An 11695-nucleotide genomic window follows, 5' to 3' on the forward strand; every position below is an offset into this window, starting at 1 on the left:
ACTTGGATCAGTGAATCTTTCAACTACTAATCAAATTCAGTTGAAATAAGATGACATACTGTAGTCTGTAGGGATTAGAGAGTACTTGGTCAGTAAAACCCAGGAATAGCTGCAAAGAGGTAAGCAACATGAGTAAGGTTTGGATAGGTATATAGAGAGGTAGTAATGCTAGGGCTGTTGGTGCAACTAATGCAAATAAGCACAGCAGCCGATCCTGGTGATTCGTTCTTATTTGGACTTATATAACTACAGTTACACTCAACCTATGCAACAACGCAGATGTGTTATGTCGGATCAGGCCCTATAAAGAAGTTCCAACATGCCAACACATTGTAGAAGAATATTAAGAAAGATAAACCATATGTAATTTAATAATGCGTGCATGCAAGTATGTAACATAAACGGCGATAAGCCAAGAAAACAAAATACTCTTAGAACAACTAAAATTCTCTATTTTAATACATATATATTTTTTATGCTTCTGCCTTCTGGGAGAGAGAGAGAGAGCTGCCAAGACAAATGCTAAAGGAAAGTGCCTAAAGGAAACACAGAATATGAGCAAATTCTCTTTTGGCACTTGTTATCCGCCCTTGCGACTAAAAAGGCCACATACCCCTTTCAGGTTTCGGAAAAAATTCTAATTTAATCCATCCATTTTTTTCTCTAATAGGATCATTTTGTGTTTTAAATTGTTTTTAGTTAGCTTCTCTATTATAAATTTTTATATATTCCAAAGTTTTATGGGAATTTCAAGCTCACTCGCTTGCTTCAAGTATTTCTTTATTCTATTAATGGCATGGTTATGTTCATCTGGTCATTGATCAATTTTGGTCTTAGATTTAATGGATGTTGGGGGGCTTGTAGAATGTCCTCTTATGCTCCTGCCTTGGCTTGAATATTAACTGTTCTTTCTTTCGACACAATATGGAACGAAAATACCTGATTTCATATATGCTCCATAGGAGGAGATTCGTAATGCTGATGTTTGTACAGATCAGTCGTAGATGGAGAAATGGATATGGGATATGGGTGAGACTACGCTCTCTGAGCAGATTGAGAGGAATAGGAGCTGGATCCGGCTAAGAAGCTATTAGACAACATTGAGATTTTGAAAAACAAATAAATGGTATAAGCATGAAATCTTAGTATGTGAATGTGCCAGATAATTATATCTAACAATACTAATGCATTGGATCCCGTCAGAACTTCGTAGTTAAGCATGCTTGGAAGAGAGTAGTATTAGGATGGGTGACCTCTTGGTAAGTCCTCGTGTTGCACCCCTCCCTCTTTAAAAAAAAAAAAAAGTTGCACATGCCAACTAGCTTAGTTGGTAAAAACTTTGGGTGATGATACCAAAGATTTGGATTCAAATCCCACTAGCACCGAGTTACTAAACTCATTGAAAACAAGTTTACCAATAATTTCCAAAAAAAAAAAAAAAACCTAAACAAACAAACTATATCTAACAGCCATCCTAATTAGGCTTACCGTGGTCCAGCCTGGTATGTAAATAGGCCTAGTAAAACTACCCAAATCTGGACCATTGACAACCCTACAGAAACATGACACCTATTGGCAGTTAGCATTTGGCCAATGATAACTTTTAGCTATATCCCAATCATGCTGTCAATATGTGGAGAAAATCCAATGGGTTGGTACTAAAATATGCATCTATCTTTGCATTTCTGCAGGATTAACATGAGATTTTTCCCTTCTACCCAAAGCATCTAGGAAAGGGTTTTTCATTTTCAAGAGGGAACCCTCCTTTACTCCGAAACATGGGGTTTAAATGGTGAGGGAGAGTTCATCCCAAAAGTTTTTTGCCCTATTTTAAATAGGAAAAGGGAATATTAGAGTTGAGAGTACCTTAAAATAAAAAGGTTATAAATCTCTTTGTCTGATTTACCTTTAGAATCCTTCCTCCTATTTTATGTCCAGGAGAAGCAGAAGCTCTGAGTTTGGGAAACTGCTTCTAGGAGAATCTTGTTTGTTACAAAAGCTGGCAAAGAAAGTAGTAGAGAGAGGTCGAATTGATTTTGTTGTTTAATCGACGAGTTAATAAGAATGACCATACGCTTTTCAATGTTGGCTTCTATTAGGGCTCTTGTGTGAAAGCAGCCCCAACAAGGCTTCTCAAAAATGTAATTTTGGACTTCCTGCAAAAGTTGTTGAAGCAGAAGCCGTTATCAACAAACGTGTTTTTCTGGCCTTTTCAGCTTAAAGCTAAAAAAGCCATAACAAATAGACCCTTATTCTTGGGTAAATTATTTGTGAAATGCTTTTGTAGAAGGCTCAATATCTGTTTTACATCTTATGGAGAAAATCTACAATTTTTTGAACATTTTCTTTGCTCTTATTCCAATTTATGTATGTATATTAGACCTTTTGAGGCAATTATTGTTCTTGTAAGGGAATTTTGATTGTTCAATAAAAATGTATTTCAATGCTATTTGTTATTTGTTTTTCTTTAATTCAAATGTTAAAAGAAAAATGAGAAGGCAAAGTAACCTTATCTTGATTTTCCTTGAAATTAATGTCCTATTCTTCTGCATATGAACAAGGAATAAATAAATCAAATATATTTTGGGAGGCTTAGTAAAGTGGTTCTTTATGAGTCAACCTTCCATTCATCCATATTTCAAGAAAAAAACATCTCTTGTTTTTTATTGACATTCTCATAAAAATAAATACTATAATTTGGATTTCGAACTAGCATAAATATAACATTTATAGGATTATTGAGTTTAGTCTCACATCGGACACTCATTGCCTTGTCTCTCTCCTTTTAAGCTCCTAGGCCTCTTCACTCATTGTCAATTGGTATTGAGTTGGACCTCCAAATTTATCATGATATCAATGCGGGCCTTTCTCTCCTCCACGTCACCCAATCCATATCTCCATGTGCTTTGGCTCAGTTCGCCCCACATGTGTGAGGGCGTTTTGAGTTGAGTCCCACATAGGACACAAATTGCCTTGTCTCTCTCCTTATAAACTCTTGGGCCTCTCCACTCATTGCCAATTGTTCTGAGTTGGACTCCCAAATTTATCGAGGATAACTTTCGTCTTTAGTGTTTTCATACAATATCCTCAAATCTTCTCGTAAACTAATGAAAATTGATCTTAAACACTTTATTTTTCTTCTCAAAACTAGTTTAAGATACCTTCTCATATATTTCAAACCCGCGACATGCCCCTTGACATTGGTTTTCTCTTATAGATTAATGACAAATTGTCTAAATACAATTTATTTTCTACTAAAGCGACTCATTTTCAACCTCTTCAGTAAGATTATGATGACGATGATGATGGTGATCATCACATTATAATCATCAATCTCAATGATTGAAAGGGGGTATTTAAAAAGAAATCCCTTCATCATAGTTCATTAAATAAAATTTTCTCCCTACGTTTTTTTACAAAATGATAATAGCATCAACGACCTTGATCAGCATGCATGTGTTTTGATTTGATGTCCAATGTTTTAATAACCATGGTTCCAACGGATTCAACTAGATTTTGTAATAAAATCAGTTCAATGGACAATGATCCTCTTATGAATAAAATAAAATTATTTTCGAAAACTTATTTACATATTTTAAAGTTTTTGTTTAATAAAAGACATCAATCCAACTGGATTGAACCAGGTGCAAGTCTAATTTTAAAACATATCATTACTGTTATAATGAGAGAAGGTGGAGTAAAAGTGTTTTTGACATCAAAATTTGAATTTCAAAAATGCCCTCCTCCTTAATATTTAAACATAATATAATTAGAGTCATTTTGATCAAAATTAAAAAAAAAATTGGAATCACAAAGTGGTTAGTTTTAAAATTATAAAAAATATCACTTTTTACTATGTAATTTATAAAATCACCATTAAATCGATATTTTAAATTACAAAAAGGCCTTCACTTGTACGTGCCACTTTCTAGTTGATGTTAACTCATTAAATCGATATTTAAGGCTTTAGGGTAAAATTTCACACGTGTCCTATAAAAGGGGTACACTTCACAAGTGATTTGTCCTGATCAATTTTAAGTAAATGAGCCAACTTCACAAGTTAAATAAAATAAAAAATAAAGAAGCCAACTGATTGGATGGTTGGACCAAATTTTGTAAGCAACAATGTATCGGATCAAATAATGCTTTGTCAAGTTCACTGTAATGAGATTTGGAATAGGGTAATGGCATGTATTAGGACACTTGCTTTTAAAACTAGTCGATGCCCTAGGAATAATCAGGTGTCAATGGATGGTCGGAATCCAAATCCAAATTTTTGGATATCGGATTTGAATCCAAATATTTTTAATTTCGAATTTGAATGGATATTTTATACAAATTCGAATGTTGGTACATCTGATCCGATATAATTCAATTGGAAATAAAATATGTTACATATATAACTAAATGTATTGAGTTTTAAAACTCGGTTTGACGTATTGACCAAGTTGTCTCGGATGAGTCCATGAGTCAATTAGTAGTGGACAAGATAAACTATTTTAAATTAAGTATATTAAATATATTTAATCATAAAATCATATTTATTTAGATAATAAATATTTAATATTTAAAATTTAAAAAGTCAATTATTTTAAGTAAAATATACAAAACCCCAGTTGACTGGGACGAGTTTTATGATTCTTTCAAGATTTTGATTTTTAAAATGTCGTCCGAGTCATTTCGTTTGTCTCACAAGGTTTTGCTCAGACGCCTTGTCTACCATTCCCATTCACGAACGATACCGATATGACTCGGGCGAGTCATATCGGTCTCGGACGTTATTTAAAACCATGATTCCATCGGGATACCACTATCCAAATCCAAATCCAACTCTGTCTTCTTTAAACCCTAAAACCCAAACCACTCTCACTGTGCAAGAACTCCGGCGACACAAGTTCGACTCTCCGAAGAAGGATACGAAGACCTTAAACAACTCCGACGACGGAGATCTCCAGTGAATTAGTCCGGGTAAGTCCTCTCTTTTCTCTCATCTTCAACCTCAAACAAAAAATCCTTAGATTTTTCTACTAAGTTCTCTCAAATCTTAACTCTTGGGTTGTTTTGTTGTCTTTTTATATCATTTAAGAAAAAATGAAGGATTTTTTACACAATTTCAAGATGAGGGTTTGAGAAAAAAATTAGGGTTTTCTTAGATTGAAGATGAGTGATTTATTTTTTTATTTATTTTTTATTTTTTATGATTGTTAATGGAAGAAGTGTTCTTATGTATGAGTATTTTCAGTTCGGAATGGGTGATTTGGGAAAAATCCGAATATCAAAGAGTCAAGGAAGACCATCTATGCGAATTCCAGGTAATTTTTATTCTTAAATTCAGAAGATTTGACTTTTTGAATTTGAAAATTGAAAATAAGTGAAATGTGACTGGAACCTGTTATTTAATCTTGAAATACTTGAATCTTATTAATAAATATTAATTTCTTTGACTATTTCATTTCAAATTAAACTTCTCAATTTAATTGAAGTGTTATTAGTAATTTGTACTCTTTTATCATGTGTACTCTCATGAAATGTAGAAATATGGAAATGTGAGTTAGAATTATATTAATCGTGGATTCTTGCATTTAGATCTCTTTAAGTGAGAAGTAGTTTGTAAATCTCTAATATTCACTTAGTATGTGGTATTACGCACTTAGTATGTGGTATTACCTCTAATAAAAAGATTATGAATTTATGCAAAATTCCAATTTATGGGGAAGAAAATCAATTTATTAGAAGTATGTAATTGAACATTTCAGTTGATAATTTTACAGTACATTGTCACCTGCATAATTATTTATAAATATATGGTCTATTTGATATTTTTTTTTTGAGTATGACGGAATTTGATAGAAGAATTTATTCTTCTATGGAAATGATAACTATTTATTGCATCTGACCAGCCATAGACACTTGAAATAATTTGGCTGAACCTTGTGGTAGAACATAAATTTAGATATTGCAATCATTCCATATGACATGGTCAGTTGGTTGTTTCTCTCCTTTGTGCATCTTGTGAACTCTCCTATCATTGAAATAAAGTGTTGTGTCTTAAAGAGGGTTTTGGTTTTTTTATGCCTAAAGATCAAAAGGAACTCAAATGGTTTTGCTTAGCCAAATCGATAGAGGTAGATGATTTGGTTGCGCGCTTTTCTCCATGGTGGGCCATGGTGAATTCCATTCCTTCCCTATCGAGGAAATGACAGTTTTGGGTTGATATTTTTGGCTTCCCTTTCCACTTGTGGAATGAGATTGATCTCTCTATCATTTGCAAGTCACTGAGCGGCTTAATTCAAGTGCGAGACTCGCTAAAATTTAGAGGGAACTTTCGAGCGACTAGAATCTTAGTTGGAAACCATTATTTCGTGTTGGATTATTGTCTTGAGTGGTCGTCATAATTTTCGGTTACCTTGAATGTCGTGGGAAGCAACTTTTGGTTGGCTTTGTAGAAGAAAGGGATGTATCAAGATCCTCAAGCTGTTAATTCATTGGTTGACAAAGCTATAAGCATCAAACTGTGTGAGGATGGTAACAAGTAAGATTCAGTCATCCAGGTCCTATCGGAGAAGATGATCAGTAAATTTGGAATAGCCTTTTAGGCTAGGTAGACTTAGTTCAAGGTACATGGGATTGCTCTGACATCCCAAACCAGGGGGTAGTTGGGGTGCAGTATGGTAGTAGTACGAAAGCCACCCCATTGGTGCGTGCATACCAAGTAACATTGCGGGACTCACTTTTTGATGAAAAAAATTATCTTGTCTGTAGAGGACGAGTTTATGAAGGTTGATGAGGTTGCAAATCCAAATTAGTTTCTTCATAAGACACCGTTAATGATCTTAGACAGGTGAATAAATTGGATAGGATGGATCTCTTGGGAATGGACAATCTAGATTTTCTTGGTTTCATTGGATTTATTATCCATTTCAGAAGGCTCTAACAAGTATCCCCATTAAGACTTCCAATGCCATTGAGTTGACCCCTGGTAAGGAAGTTTTTTCCTAGGATAGAGTGATGGTTGCTATTGGCCTTAAATCGTCTAAGAATTAGTATCCTTTCATGGGACACAAATCTCTAGAATTACTAGAAAATTTATTGAGCTTGCTATAGCCACTAGAAACAAAAAGGTTGCAAAGGAAGGGAGTTGTGTCAAACCAATGGGTATAAAGTTTTTGGCAAAGTTGGACTCAAGCCCTATAAGGTCAAGTAGAGAACCTTTATCGATGGATTGGGCTTCAAAGCTTGTGTCTTTAGAGCTCCACTAGAGACTTATAAAAGCGAGCTTTCCTCAAAATTCAATTTGGTTGAGACCGTGTCTAAGCCTTTGAAGTCGGGCTCACTCGCAATTTTGAGAGTTCATTCTTTTATTTAGACCTCTGTTATTGGGGTTTTTCAAGCTAGAATCGAGAGTGGGTCGTCTTCAAAAATGTTGTTTGGATGGACTTTTGGGATTACTTCTTTTTATTTTATTTTTTGATAAGTTTAACTTATTAAAAAGGGGACAAGAAGTCCTCAAAGATAAAACAAGAGAAGGAAGAGAAGAAAACAAAAACAATCACTCCACCTAAATAGAAAATCTTCAAAAAAGAAGTCCCTAAACTACTTAAGTAAACCTTAAATAGCTTACACAAAAAAAATAACAAACTGAGAATATTAAAAATAATGTAATGTCCAAAAAAATATATATAATAAATAAATATTGACAATGTCAACTAAGGTTGATTGAGTCAACCATTGTTGACTTTTATCAACTTGGTCAAACTTTGGTCAATCAGTTTTGATTAAGTCAAATTGACCTAAGTCTGTTTTGCTAGAAAATTTTAATAAAATTAGAATTTTAAGTAGGGGACAGTTTGGAAACTGCCTTGAAAACCCATAATTGGCAGTCGTTGGATACAGGGGAAACAACGGTTTGGATTTCTAATTGAAAACAACACGAGCGAAACTACGGTTTTGAACAAGTTAATGAATTTTCAAAAAGGTCCCTCTATTTTTCATTACACACACCACCTTCGAACCATTCTCTCTCACGAATCTCTCAGCAGGAAACCCTCAAAAACGGCAAGATAACTCTCTCTTCCTTGACGTGTATCACTCTACAGAAAACCTTAACCATTGAAACTTGAAACCCTAAAAACCATTGTTCGATTCGAGCTCTCTCGACTTCTCTTGATCGAAGGCTTCAAAAAACCCGAACATAGAGGTGAAAATAACACTAATTTTTTTTACCATATGAGATCCGCACTTTGACACCTGAGATTCCGTAAGCCCGATTTTTTCATCTTGCCGATCAAATTCAATAGAAAATCACCGGCGAGAAGCAAGTCTTTCATCAAAAACAAGGCATTCCACAGCTCCCCCGAAGAGGTCCCGAGGGGCTATAATTTTCTCAAGTGTGAAAGCAGAAGGTAAGAAGGAAATATATTCTTAACAAAGAGAGTGTGTGGGCTGGCACCCCCACGGTACTCTCTTTCAACCTAACGCGCTTCGGCCCTGACTCCTCCTTTCTTTTCGCCTAGCCACTACTACCTTGAAGTGAGTCCCTCCTTAACATCACGGGACTCTGAGCTTCCATATAGAAAATTGGAAATAAACTAGTCCATATGGCTACAGCTGGAGACCAGGACTATTCTGATCGAAGCTATAGGTGCTAATCATGGTGGTGTAAAAAAGGATGAATCTATGTAGATGTCTATTTAGTGGCGAGCAGCCTCTTTTTGATCGGGCTTTCGTCCATTCTTCCACTAGCCGATCTTAATCATGATAAGGTGCACCCTCAATCGAAGGGACACTCGCAGCAGAGAGAACAATCTCATGAGTCCTCCAAGGGTAAGAATGGGGGAGCCAGTTCTAGTCGCTCCCTTCGGTGAAAGAAGCCTCTTCCTTAATGTCTCTTTATTAATGGACTATCTATCTAAAGCAACAAGCCAAGTGTACTTCCTATCAACTCAGCCTTATGAATAGTGATTTCAAGGCTACGCATACGCATGTTAGAGACAGACCAATTACCAGATCCACCCTACAAAGAACAGTTTTGTTCGCTTGTAGCTCTTAGACTAAAAGCCTTTCTGATCTACGACCACCCTCCTGTACTCGCTTGCCCCGTTAAAGGAATTCTCTTTGATATGATATCCCGCTTCCGGCCCAAGAAGGAGTACCGGACTATCCGATAAAAATGTTGGCTAATTGATCGAAGTGGGTAGCTCCAGTAGACCCATAGATCATGGAACAATCGATAGCTTATACCTGCGGACTTTGAAGCCAATTGCCATCCTCCTTTTAAAGCATCCCGTTCTTCGATTTATGATTCATATGCATATCAAGACCGACCAAGCAAGGGTTAACGTTGTGTTTGGAGTTCAGTTTGAACCCAAGGCTTGAGTCCTTCAAGGAAGTCAAATAGCTTGTCCTTCTCGGACATGTCACGAATGTCAAGCTTGGGTTTGTTTGAGGGCATTCAACAGATGTAGAGCTCCCATGTGAGTCTCATCATTATGTCTCTCTCTCTCTCTCTCTCTCTCAAATAATTGCGTGTTTGAGGTTTTACCGATGAATTTGGTTTAATTTTATCTATAATATTGCTGAAATTCTTTTGATTTTAGTTATAATTTTTCGATTCAAAGTCTCTCTGTCTATCTCAAGTAATTGGGTGTTTGAGGTTTTAATGATGAATTTGGCTTAATTTTGTCTATAATATTACTGAAATTCTTTTGATTTTAGCTATAATTTTTCGATTCAAAGTCTCTTTCTCTATCTTAAGTAATTGGGTATTTGAGGTTTTACCGATGAATTTGGTATTAATTTTGTCTATAATATTGCTAAAATTATAATAATTATTAGAAAAATTCTGACAAAAATAAGGTTGTCTATCTTTTTGTTCATCAAGAAAAATGAAAAGTAGGACTTTATGAGATATGGAGGTCCTCCATTGAAATGGTATATAATTTCTCGTTTTGGAAAATCCATGGTTCCTCAAAACATGTACACATTGTGAATTTCTGGTTTCTGGTTTAAAAAAAAAGCTAGTGATAGATCAAAAGTCAAAAAAAAAAAAACAAAAAAAGTTGATTTATTCTTTTCTACAATATATAGAGAGCCTCAATGCCTTCATCTTTCTCAACCACCCCAACAATACTCATTGGGAACGGATCAAGGGACATGAAAAAACATATGTAAAAACAATGTAACATTAATAAATTTTCAAAACATGGGTTAAAAGTTTTGGATTGAGCTAATTTTTTGTGAGGATGATCTGTATGATGGGAAGATCATCCGGAAAAAAAAAAAAAATCAGTCCAATATGAAATTTCTAATCCCATTAAAAGTGATTTAGAATATGGATCGTTGATTTTTTGCCAATAATTGTAAATCACTTTTGATGGATTTAGAAGTTTCAGATTGAGCTGATTTTTTGTGAGGATGATCTTCTCATCATAGTGACCATCCTCGCAAAAAATCAGCTCAATCCAAAACCGCTAACCCATATTTTGAAAAACCATTGTTTTTACATATGTCCCATGAACCGCCCCATACTCATTAATTTGATTTCCTTTATTAATCCTCCATGCGTGGAGAGATCAGGGATCCTTTGGTTATTAGTAGAGTTATAGGAGATGTTATTGACCCTTTTAATAGAACTCTACCTATTAGAGTCACTTATGGGACAAGAGAAGTTAACAATGGATGGGAGTTTAGACCCTCCGCTGTTGTGAACTAACCAAGAGTTGAGATTTAGTTCTATACATTATCAGCCATGTGCACGAATATACTTGTGATTTTGATAGTTTTTTTGTTATTGGTTTAGTTGATCTGAATTTATTATTACTTCATAAAGAATTATAATTCTCACATGGATATATATCTCTGATGCACATGGTGTCTAACAAATCAAAGGTGTTTGTATAATGGTTAGTCTTCCATTGATGAATCTTTTTTATCATTCTTTTATTTATTGATTTTTCAGGAAGTTTTTTTTAAAATTTAAGTCATTTTTTGAATAAATTAAAATGATGAGATATATTAGAATAATGGTTTAGCCATGGATGAGACTTTTTGAGTTGAAGATATATATATAGCAACTCTTATATATCTTCTCTACTGTAATTATTGTTTGTGTTGAATCATACGTTATTGTCATGTTATTGTTGTTTTAAGTGTTATTGATATTAAAACATATTTGTTATAGGAATAATTATAAGAACTCCTAAAATTTTGTGAAACCACTCACAATTGGTTTTGTTAGGTTTGCTATCGAAATGGGCAAGTTTTATGTTGTCTTTGTAGGAAGAAAGACCGGTATATTTTCCACCTGGGAAGAATGTCACCAGTATGTGGATGGATATCCGTCTGCTTGTCACAAATCATTTTCATTGTACGAGGAAACCAGAAGACACTTTATCAAAGATAGGCGTAATCGTGATATAGTTGAAGAAAAATTCCATGAAGTAGAGGATTAATTCCATGACTTGAAGCAAGAATTCCATGAAGTGGAGCATGTGGGAGCATGTGAAGTTCAAGAAAAAATCTAATTTATTCAATAGATTGCATGTAATTTGTATAATTATTTTCATATTGTCTTTGTTCATGGGTATGTATTTTCTTTGAACTTAGTAGTTTTTATATCACATCACGAACTATCGGTGTAGCTAATTTTTCTTTTGCAAGTTTTGGAATATGAGCAGGAAAATTTGTAGTTCAACTA

At 34.5% G+C, this 11695-nt stretch overlaps 1 long non-coding RNA gene across 2 annotated transcripts; it reads left to right on the top strand.

The window, feature by feature from the left end:
• The first annotated feature begins 4810 nt into the window (after positions 1 to 4810).
• Positions 4811 to 11695, top strand: LOC147405928 (uncharacterized). Of its 2 annotated transcripts, none has more exons than XR_015176200.1 (3): positions 4811 to 4968; positions 5243 to 5312; positions 8097 to 11695. It is a non-coding gene; the product is annotated as an uncharacterized LOC147405928 (long non-coding RNA). The 2 variants fall into 2 exon arrangements; XR_015176199.1 differs by having other exon boundaries at positions 11237 to 11695.

This window comes from Akebia trifoliata, chromosome 3, assembly GCF_017979445.1.
Source record: "Akebia trifoliata isolate Shusen 1 chromosome 3, ASM1797944v1, whole genome shotgun sequence".
NCBI classification, from domain to species: Eukaryota; Viridiplantae; Streptophyta; class Magnoliopsida; order Ranunculales; family Lardizabalaceae; genus Akebia; species Akebia trifoliata.